This window comes from Octopus sinensis, linkage group LG19, assembly GCF_006345805.1.
Source record: "Octopus sinensis linkage group LG19, ASM634580v1, whole genome shotgun sequence".
Taxonomy (NCBI): Eukaryota; Metazoa; Mollusca; class Cephalopoda; order Octopoda; family Octopodidae; genus Octopus; species Octopus sinensis.
This window is the reverse complement of record NC_043015.1, coordinates 8,665,939-8,677,366: the sequence shown is the minus strand read 5'-3', so window position 1 is coordinate 8,677,366 and position 11,428 is coordinate 8,665,939. Positions and strand designations below refer to the sequence as shown.

Sequence of the window (11,428 nt, the reverse complement as noted above, 5' to 3'; positions counted from 1 at the left end):
GCCTCTCTACTCTCACTTTCCTTTTCAAGTGGTACTTGAAGAAGTTGATGAGAGATTGACCAGAGAGGAAAGTGTTTGTCTCCAATCCTTTCAGACGCGTCCACCAGATACATTCTTTCGCCATAGCCACAAGGATGATGAAAATAGCTCTTCCTTCCCGTTTGAAGGAAGGAGGCGTGACAATATTGACGATAGACTCAGCTGATAACCGACTCGTCCCACACGTGACAGCAGTTGTTCGACATAAGCCCACAGGTCGGAAATTGTTGGACACTGAACGAGTGCGTGCAGAACGGTTTCGTCGCTCTGACCGCATCTCGGGCAGGTCGGCCCCGTGTTTCTCGAGCCGTGTCTGTAGAGCTTATCCCGAACGGGTAGCGCTTCTCGGTAGCACTGCCAGGCCAGGATCTCTGGAAGTTGTCCATGGGCCCTGGCCCGAAAGTCGTCCCGAACAGGCGGGTCAGGTACTCCTCGTCGACGTCCAGGTTCGCCCCGAGCTCGTCGTCGTACCTCCCCTCCACTAAACCCCTATAGAATGCTTTGGTTGTGTTGAAGTCACTTAAGGTCGACCCAGGACGGCAGAGTTGCTTGAGAGCAACGCGACACTCGCGGTGCCATTCGCCCTTCCTCGGCCTCTTTTTGATCCACGACTGCAGTTCGGTCATGGAGACGAGCTGCGGGAAAGCGTGCCTCACAAACGGCGACCACACCTGTTCACCGTCGATAGATAGATAGATAGATAGATAGATAGATAGATAGATAGATAGATAGATAGATAGATAGATAGATAGATAGATAGATAGATAGATAGATAGATAGATAGATAGATAGATAAATATATAGATAGATAGATATGCATGTAGTATTGTTACAATATATCGTAGTGTTTTGTCGCCATCTCAAACCGAATTTAGCGACAACACAATGACCTTTAAACTCTGCTATTTTGGTCAGCTATTGGAGCTAATCCTGAAATTATACATTGTTTCTTAAGATAAGTCGTTTCTTCGGTTTAATTAGGTTGCAGGCTAAGTAGTGATGGTGAGTTGTTACGGGAAAATGTGTATATTTATTAAATTTGGAATTGAGCTATTGCTCAGAATTGAGTTTTCTGGAATTTAATCTTTTGTGTTGAGAAAGGAGATGACAATGTTCAGTGTTTGCAATGTGAACTTTATGGATTCACAATATAATGCAATTGGTATAGAGTAGTTGACCTGAAATTTCTTTACCACTCGTTGATATTATTTAGAGTATTTCACCTTTCTGTGTTTGGAAGGTGGAGGTTATTATTCGGGTATGTCATTTTGTTCTTAGTATAGAAATTTGTTCTCTCTTGCTTCCTTTTCACAAAAGGTGTAGAGATAGTTGGTAGGTATATTTATCGCTAGAGATTAATTTTTTAATTCAAACTATTTGATTAATACGAAAGTTTTAACCATCGTGTTTATATGGAGATAGAGTTTGTAGGAGATATCATTAAACTGTTTCTTCAATCCGGTGTCAAACGTCGGTACATTATTTTGTACTGCTTTGTGTCAACGGATACATTCGAAAGCGAGGCATTTAAGACGTGTGCATATAACGATTTGTAAAACTAGGTAACATTTTTAAAACTTCATTTCTAACTTCAAATATTTAATCTTGGATTTAATATCCTTGTTTCTGTCATATACAATGCGACGTGAAACAAATATTTGCTTATTTATCGTGAATACATCTAGGAAGGTTCGGGCACAAAAATTGCTAATCGCTGTCAGGTGCAAAAAATTGTCTATATTAAGAAGATAATGCGTTCAATTTACTCAGCTTACTGCTGCATAACATCCTGGCACACCGTTATTTTTGACGTGTTGTCTCATCAGAAAGAAGAACCATGTACTTTTGGGTCTAGCCAAGCAGCGCATGTTTAAAATTTCATCGAACAATTTGTTGCCGATCGCTGTTTATATCTGCCGGCTGATATAAAATCCTCATATACGCCATTTATAGTGAGGTGTAGAACAGAAATTTAACTAAATCTCCTACTAACAACATGAATGTGTTAGCTAAATTCGCCTGGAATTACAAGTACTCTCAATAGTTTCCACTTATTATACTGTGTTATAATCTTGCAACACAGATATTGGTTAGATTTTGAGTCAATTCTCATACATTTATATTAGTATCAAAATGACTTAAGGTAACGTATGCATATAGTTATAATATAGAGATACTCAAAAGGCATATAAAGTCAATAGAGATATATGTAACCTGATAATCACATGTGATTATAATAGAAAATATATTTCTGAGAAACACCACTAAGAATTCAAGCATAGGATTGTATTTATTCAAACAGATATTCATTACATTTCACACAAACTTTGAAGCAGCGATCGGAAAATTCTATATCGATCTATGTAAGGGAAATCTATTGAGAATTTATCAAACGAAAAGCGTGAAATTAGACATATTCAAGGCTGCAATATCTTTTAAGTTACAGTAAGTTGGAAAGAGATATAGAATTTAATTAAATGTAAAAGAATACGCCACAATATTTACATAGGTATCTAGAAATAACTGTATAAATCGTTATTGTCCATGTATTAATTTAACTCGAGGTGTAGCAGTTTATAATCGTATAAGCATACACACATTATATTTATGATAGTTAAAAGGAATTATTTCTAATATCTGTTGTTTTTATTTTTTCACGGATCAGTGAATGTCACTCCACATGTTGAGACAACTTGGCCATATACTGGAAAAAATTATTTGCAAGTGTTGAACAGATACTGAAAATTGCAGATAAAAATATGATGTGAAAGGGTTCGTTGCCTTTCACACAAAATGAGAGCCAAATCCATGATCACATTCTCAGCACAATTTTTGCATCACAACCATCCACAAATCAGATATGATATGACCAGATAAACTGTAGTGTGTTGCATACGTGCGTAGAGCACATGAAAGATCGGGATGTTTTTTCATGGAATTGGATATGCGGAGGATTAGAAACGTAAAATCCTAGGTGCCTACAGAGTGACACCAAACGTAGTCAATTATGTGACTCCTGTAGGAATTAATGTGGAAAGGGATATATCTTGTGATAAACTATCATCATCTACTTCGAGAACAAGAGTAGTGTTCTTAAACATACGATCCTAAGCTTTCAATCCAAGAAAATATACACTCAAGAATATTCTTAACCAAGCATATTATCGACAGTGCTGAAGAAGTGAAAAAATCTAGAGGTTTAAAGAGCACGCCATATAATATTGCTTTCTGGCTATTCCTGTACAAATCTACAGAACTAAACAAGACACCTACAATGTTCTAACGTCTTAGGAAAGTGTTCTCCGCTGAAAAGAGAGGTGTGCAAAATCATGGATATATGCTTAAGATTCAATGTACCGGCAGCAAATTTTTGTTAGCCTAATTTAAATTTAAGTAATAATAAATATCAGAGCGAGTTATAAACAGTAGCTACAACGCATCCTGACGTATATTTGCCATATAAATATGGCTAAACTCTAAGGGTGGATGCTACAATAGTTTGTAGCCCTAGGAGGACACCTCCTCCAGCTGGCCATAGACACACTTTCTGTGCCCTATCAGCATTTGCAAAAGGAAGCTATACTTCCCGCCTTCAAGTTGAAGACATCATAAGTTGAAGACGGGAAAGATGGTTTCCCTTTGCAAATACTGATAGGGCACAGAAAGTGTGTCTATGGCCAGTTGGAGGAGGTGTCCTGCTGGGGCTACAAACTAAAGTAGCATCCGCCCTTAGGGGTTAGCCATATTTATATAGCAAATATACATCACAATTTAAATTCAGTTAACTATGATTTACTGAAATACATTACCTGGTAACACAGAAATCCAGATTTGAAGTAAAATACTACACTCCTAGCAATGCCATCAAAGAAAATTGCTCGAAGTCAATAAAGCACTGTTCTTAACTATGGCGAAATATAATGACAGATAACTACAACGGTGTATAGGAAACATTTGTTGAAGCAGCTTTTCAAACGGCATAATATAGATAAAAGATTCTGGAAAAGAAGCACAATGAAAGTAGTATATATGAATAATAGAATGTGACTTGTAACAACTGGACGATGCTCATTTACTCGAAGCGATAAGATTCTTTTCAGCTTCGCATGACTGTTTGGTACTAGGAGACTTCAACGCTCCCACGATCGATTGGCCCGCATCAATCTGTACAACATCCTCCCGGTTCGGCCAGGCCCTTCTTGGCGTGGCTGAAGATTGTTTTCTATCGCAACATGTTGAATATCCGACAAGGCATCGGTCTGGGCAGCAGCCATCTATGCTAGATCTGGTATTCTCCCGCTATCCAAGATCAGTGTCAGACGTATCTGTGTGCGCCCCTCTTGCCAAGAGTGATCATGCGGTCCTGAAGTTCGTCATGCACACAACTTTTTCTACGCCCACGACTACTTCGCTGCCACGTAGAGTCTTCTCTGCAATTAATCTTGAAATTCTAACCGAGGCTTCCGCGCTTCTGGACTGGCGATCCCTGATGACGTTGTCCTCTGTTGACGAACTATGGTCATCTCTCAAAGCATATGTAATCTGTTTGACTGACCAGGCAGTTCCCGTTGGGCTTCCAAGAAGAAGAAACACAAGCCCTGGGTGACGAAGAAGGTTAAACGAGAACGTCGACTCAGAGATATTGCTTGGGCTGAATTCAAAAATCTGGATTCGACTGCAGCTTTTGAGGTGTACAAAACTAAACGAGACCGAGCCGTGAAAATTGAAAAGAAAGAACGCTTCAGTTATGAATACAAAATCGCGGCAAATGCCAGTAGCAATCCAAAAACCTTCTTTGCCCATGTCCAGCGGAATTCCCGCTTGAACAACCAGATTGCAACGTTGGTAGACTCAACAGGCGTATCGATTGAGGACCATTATCAACAGAGTCAATTATTTGCCGAGGCTTTTTCAACTATTTTCAAACAAGATGATGATCGTGAACCCCCTCCATTTGATAGATCGGTACCTCCAATGCTTCGATTGGTCATCACGCGGGACGAAGTCACACGTGTTATTCAAGGCCTCGATGTCAACAAGGGTCACGGCCCTGACGGCATACACCCACGGGTTATCAAAGCGTTGGCTCCTGTCATCTGCGAGCCCTTAACACGACTATTCAATATGTCATTGGCGACGGGTGTTATACCTGCAGACTGGAGAACAGCGATAATCTGCCCAATTTTCAAGAAAGGGAGCCGTGAAGACCCGCTTAACTACCGACCGGTTTCCCTTACATCAATAATTAGCAAGATGTTCGAAACCATCCTTAAGAAAAGTATGATGATCCACCTCCTAAACACAGCCTCTATCTCTGATTCCCAACACGGCTTCGTGCCCAAGAGATCAGGCTTGACCAACTTACTAGTAATGGAAGAATTGGTGAGGCGCATCCTCGATGATAGTGATGCTGTTGACATCGTTTTATTGGACTTTGCCAAAGCTTTTGACTCGGTAAACCACCGCCTATTACTTGTCAAGCTTCAAGCATATAGTTTCCATCCGGATATTATACGATGGGTTGGTGCCTTCCTCTCAGATCGCTCCTTCCAAGTCCAAGTTAATGGTTCGCGGTCCGACGTCTCCAGTGCGAGCAGTGGCGTGCCTCAATGTTCAGTGCTTGGGCCCTGTTGTTCTTAGTCTTCATAAATGACTTGCCCGACGACCTCACGCAACACACCCTTCTATTTGCCGACGATATCAAACTGGTCGCTCCTCGCGGTAATATAGAGGATCTTCGTCGATGCCTCCACCAAATTTGGAAGTGGTCTAACGATTGGGACCTGTGTCTGAACGTGTCAAAGTGCTGTCATCTGCCTGTCGGCTCTACTCCTGCAACTCAACTTGATTTCGAGCCGGGTCGTCTGCTGCTGGAGAGGACCGATCAGGTAAAGGACCTGGGTATCTTGGTGGATTCCTCCTTTTCGCCTTCGGCCCAGTGCGTCCATGCTGTCAACAAAGCACGCGGAATTCTGTTCTTGATTCGACGGTCATTCGGAATGCTCACAGCAGCCATATTCCTACCACTCTATATCACGCTGTTGAGACCCATATTGGAGTATGGGATTCAAGCCTCTTCTCCTTATCTCCTCAAAGACATACAGCATCTCGAAAGAGTCCAGAAGCTGGCTCCCCGCATGGTTCATGGTCTCAAAAATTTGTCCTACGAAGAAAGGCTGAGGACGCTCCACCTTTATTCTCTTGAAAAACGCCGCCGCCGTGGTGATCTCATTCTCGCCCACAACATCATAAGCGGAAAGTGTAACCTCTCGAAAGAGCTGTTCTTCACTCCTGCTCCAGAGCGTCGGCTGCGGGGTCATTCCGAAAAGCTCTACCTGCGACGATTTCATCTCAATCAAAGGAGAGGTGCTTTCTCCGTCCGGGTTGCGGATCCGTGGAACAAGCTGCCAGACGAGATGGTGAAGATGCCGACGACCGCTTTGTTCAAAGCCTCCCTGGACCTCAAGTGGCCTGAACTCTTTACATGAACACCACCCTGTACTTAACTCCATGTCCCCCTACATGGCCTTGCTATTTGCTTTTGAGCCAAATTAACTAACTAACTAACTAACTGATTAAGCGTAAAACATTATGTAATGTATGCTACTTGCAAGCAAACATATACATACGTATGTATGTATGTATAATATATATATATATATTATATATATATATATATATGTGTGTGTGTGTGTGTGTGTGTGTGTGTGTATTAAAATTTAAAATGAGGGTGTGAAATTAGATATTAATTTTATTAATATCGATTTAACGCCAGTGTCAACATAGTGGTTTCCCTCTAATATATATATATATATATATATATTTAGTTTGAGGTCAGAGCTGCGACCATGCTGATGCATCCACGTTTTGCTACACTTTTATTACTAAGAGCCTCCTCTAATATGTGGCACTTAGTGAAGAATGGAGTTTGATATAGCTACCCTCATTTGCACCTCTTGCCGTGAGGTAGGTTCCCCTGGGCCCCTTGACAGGAAGAGGTCCATATATATATATATATACATATATATATATATATATATATATATATATATATGAACATGAATATGATACTTAAGTATGAGAATCTTGAAATATACTAAAGTGTATACAAATTTCACTTTAGACTAATTTTATGAACTATATTTGGAATACAGGATTATATAACGGATTTTACATATGAATATTATGGACTATTGAAGAAGAATATCCAAGGAAGTATATATGGTTTTAAAGCAGCGAGTTTTAATTTTTAATTTAGCTTTCTAACAAACATCTTTTTATAGTTTTACTTCAAAGCTGTTATACAGAATTCACATTTAATATCCCTAAAGAGCAGAAGCGTTGTCTATAAATGCTTATCGATATAGGATTTCATTATAGTGACAACTATTCTGTGAAACGATCGTAAGGTGCTTTAAATAGTTAATTCAAAACTAATATATTATACCTATACATATTTACATATATTGTTCTACATATTCATATTTATTTATATATTTTTAATACAACAATCATTTTTCGCACGTGTATATCTTTCTGAGGAATTTTGATATTGATTTCCTAATATTAATATATATATATATATATTATATATATATATATATATATAATATATATATATATATATATATATTATATATATATATAATATATATATATATATATATTTAATCAATATACGGTGCCAAAAAAATTTTGTAGAATCTTTTTGCCACCAGCAGCCTAGTGGGAAAAAATTAAATAGTCAAAGACCATTTTTAAGTTCAACATCACAATCAAGGAACGGCCATAATAGGCCATTCACCCACTAGAAATAACAGCCAAAAGCTTAAACCGCAAAATAACATCAATTCCGTAAACCAGGAGAAAATTTAAAAAACATTTACCCTGTAATTTCTTATACGATGCACCGTTTCGTCTACTGATTAATGGTAAACTAACCTGATTAAATTAAATCAAGCCAATCTACCATAGGCCCTTAGATTCATCAGTAAGAAATAGCCAAGTCGGAACAGATATTTTTCACGAGGCATTCTCGTCCCTGCCTCGGCAATATCTGACCTAAAATTTTCAAATCATCGCACTCGCGCCAAATTTATCGGCAGCAAAAAAATATAAGCCGCCGATTCCATTACGGAACTAACCAGAAAATTCATAATTAATCAATATAGGGTGCCAAAAAAATTTTGTAGAATTTTTTTGCCACCAGCGGCCTAGTGGGAAAAAATTAAATAGTCAAAGACCATTTTTAAGTTCAACATCACAATCAAGGAAAGGCCATAATAGGCCATTCACCCACTAGAAATAACAGCCAAAAGCTTAAACCGCAAAATAACATCAATTCCGTAAACCAGGAGAAAATTTAAAAAACATTTACCCTGTAATTTCTTATACGATGCACCGTTTCGTCTACTGTTTAATGGTAAACTAACCTGATTAAATTAAATCAAGCCAATCTACCATAGGCCCTTAGATTCATCAGTAAGAAATAGCCAAGTCGGAACAGATATTTTTCACGAGGGTAAATTACAGGGTAAATGTTTTTTAAATTTTCTCCTGGTTTACGGAATTGATGTTATTTTGCGGTTTAAGCTTTTGGCTGTTATTTCTAGTGGGTGAATGGCCTATTATGGCCGTTCCTTGATTGTGATGTTTAACTTAAAAATGGTCTATGACTATTTAATTTTTTCCCACTAGGCCGCTGGTGGCAAAAAGGTTCTACAAAATTTTTTTGCCACCCTATATTGATTAATTATGAATTTTCTGGTTAGTTCCGTAATGGAATCGGCGGCTTATATTTTTTTTTGCTGCCGATAAATTTGGCGCGAGTGCGATGATTTGAAAATTTTAGGTCAGATATTGCCGAGGCAGGGACGAGAATGCCTCGTGAAAAATATCTGTTCCGACTTGGCTATTTCTTACTGATGAATCTAAGGGCCTATGGTAGATTGGCTTGATTTAACTTAATCAGGTTAGTTTACCATTAAACAGTAGACGAAACGGTGCATCGTATAAGAAATTACAGGGTAAATGTTTTTAAAATTTTCTCCTGGTTTACGGAATTGATGTTATTTTGCGGTTTAAGCTTTTGGCTGTTATTTCTAGTGGGTGAATGGCCTATTATGGCCGTTCCTTGATTGTGATGTTGAACTTAAAAATGGTCTTTGATATTTAATTTTTTCCCACTAGGCCGCTGGTGGCAAAAAGATTCTACAAAATTTTTTTGCGACCCTATATTGATTAATTATGAATTTTCTGGTTAGTTCCGTAATGGAATCGGCGGCTTATATTTTTTTTGCTGCCGATAAATTTGGCGCGAGTGCGATGATTTGAAAATTTTAGGTCAGATATTGCCGAGGCAGGGACGAGAATGCCTCGTGAAAAATATCTGTTCCGACTTGGCTATTTCTTACTGATGAATCTAAGGGCCTATGGTAGATTGGCTTGATTTAATTTAATCAGGTTAGTTTACCATTAAACAGTAGACGAAACGGTGCATCGTATAAGAAATTACAGGGTAAATGTTTTTTAAATTTTCTCCTGGTTTACGGAATTGATGTTATTTTGCGGTTTAAGCTTTTGGCTGTTATTTCTAGTGGGTGAATGGCCTATTATTGCCGTTCCTTGATTGTGATGTTGAACTTAAAAATGGTCTTTGACTATTTAATTTTTTCCCACTAGGCCGCTGGTGGCAAAAAGATTCTACAAAATTTTTTTGCAACCCTATATTGATTAATTATGAATTTTCTGGTTAGTTCCGTAATGGAATCGGTGGCTTATATTTTTTGCTGCCGATAAATTTGGCGCGAGTGCGATGATTTGAAAATTTTAGGTCAGATATTGCCGAGGCAGGGACGAGAATGCCTCGTGAAAAATATCTGTTCCGACTTGGCTATTTCTTACTGATGAATCTAAGGGCCTATGGTAGATTGGCTTGATTTAATTTAATCAGGTTAGTTTACCATTAAACAGTAGACGAAACGGTGCATCGTATAAGAAATTACAGGGTAAATGTTTTTTAAATTTTCTCCTGGTTTACGGAATTGATGTTATTTTGCGGTTTAAGCTTTTGGCTGTTATTTCTAGTGGGTGAATGGCCTATTATGGCCGTTCCTTGATTGTGATATATATATATATATATATATATATATATATATATATATTTATAAAGTTAACATCTAACAAAGAGAAGGTTCTTATGAACCAAGTCTGAGATTGGGTCCGGTATAGTAATAACGGAATTTTTTTTAGAAATTTCTGTCGGCTTTCTTGGAAATACGTGCTTGTAGTGATAAATTTCATGGTTATTGACGTAGTGTCCATTATAATTTTTTTTGTTTTGCCCTTACATATAAATTGTATATATATATTATACGGACAGAGAGAAGGTATAGCACTAGTATCAGTAGAAGTGGGAAGGAAAAGGACGAGCGGGAAAAAGAATACAATAAGTAAAAGAAGAAATATAAGTTCATTCAAAAGATGATGATGATACAAAAATCAGATACATTCCTACATAAGTATATCTCATGAATTTTACACAAAGAAAAAACTGGTGCACGCTATATAAAGACATGTTCTCTAAATATACCACATTGTCCTAATAATGCAATGCAATTCTGCTAGAAACATCGATTTTTAGCGTATTTATTGAGTGGTTGATGACATGTTTTAATCATTCAATATTTTAATGAGATTCGGGTATTAAATCAATGGAAGGAAAGGTAATAACAGTGTTCACACGCTAATGAGATGCTGAACCATGTATAGAGATAAATTAATTGAGAAATACCTACGGATGGGCTTCGTACGGGGAAAGAGAAAGATATTAATAGTTACGGTCTGAACGGAAAAATTGACCATAATTCGCAAAGGTACACTTTACAACGTGTATAGAGATATATAGTTACATGGATACAAAAATAGGTAGATACATGATTGATAGATTGATTGATAGGTAGATAGATAGATAGATAGATAGATAGATAGATAGATAGATAGATAGATAGATAGATACATACATACATACATACATACATACATACATACATACATACATACATACATACATAGACCAATTAATTGATTGTCTGAAAGGTAAGTCCATATGCAACTATATATACTTAGAGATATTGCCCTATGTGTGCATGCATGTATTTTAAATCTACAGATGACTTATACAGTATAGCGGTAATTTAATTTAGAGCCAAATCCTCACTTGTCTGTTATCTTGAAAATTAAGAATACAAATTGCTTATTTCTTATTGCTTGAGAGTTTATCACAAGGAAGAAGCAACGCTAGTTACCTCTTGAAGTAGTTATACAGAGAACACTCCACACTGAGAGACACTTTAATTCACTCATGACATTTTTCACCGAATGGTGTGCC

General features: G+C 37.7%; 1 long non-coding RNA gene across 1 annotated transcript; it reads right to left on the bottom strand.

Moving 5' to 3' along the window:
• Window positions 1-339: 339 nt before the first annotated feature.
• On the bottom strand, window positions 340-3,806 carry LOC118767161. Its single transcript, XR_005003064.1, has 3 exons — window positions 3,645-3,806; window positions 3,324-3,325; window positions 340-352 (listed from the first exon to the last, which is right to left on the bottom strand). It is a non-coding gene; the product is annotated as an uncharacterized LOC118767161 (long non-coding RNA).
• Window positions 3,807-11,428: the final 7,622 nt, after the last annotated feature.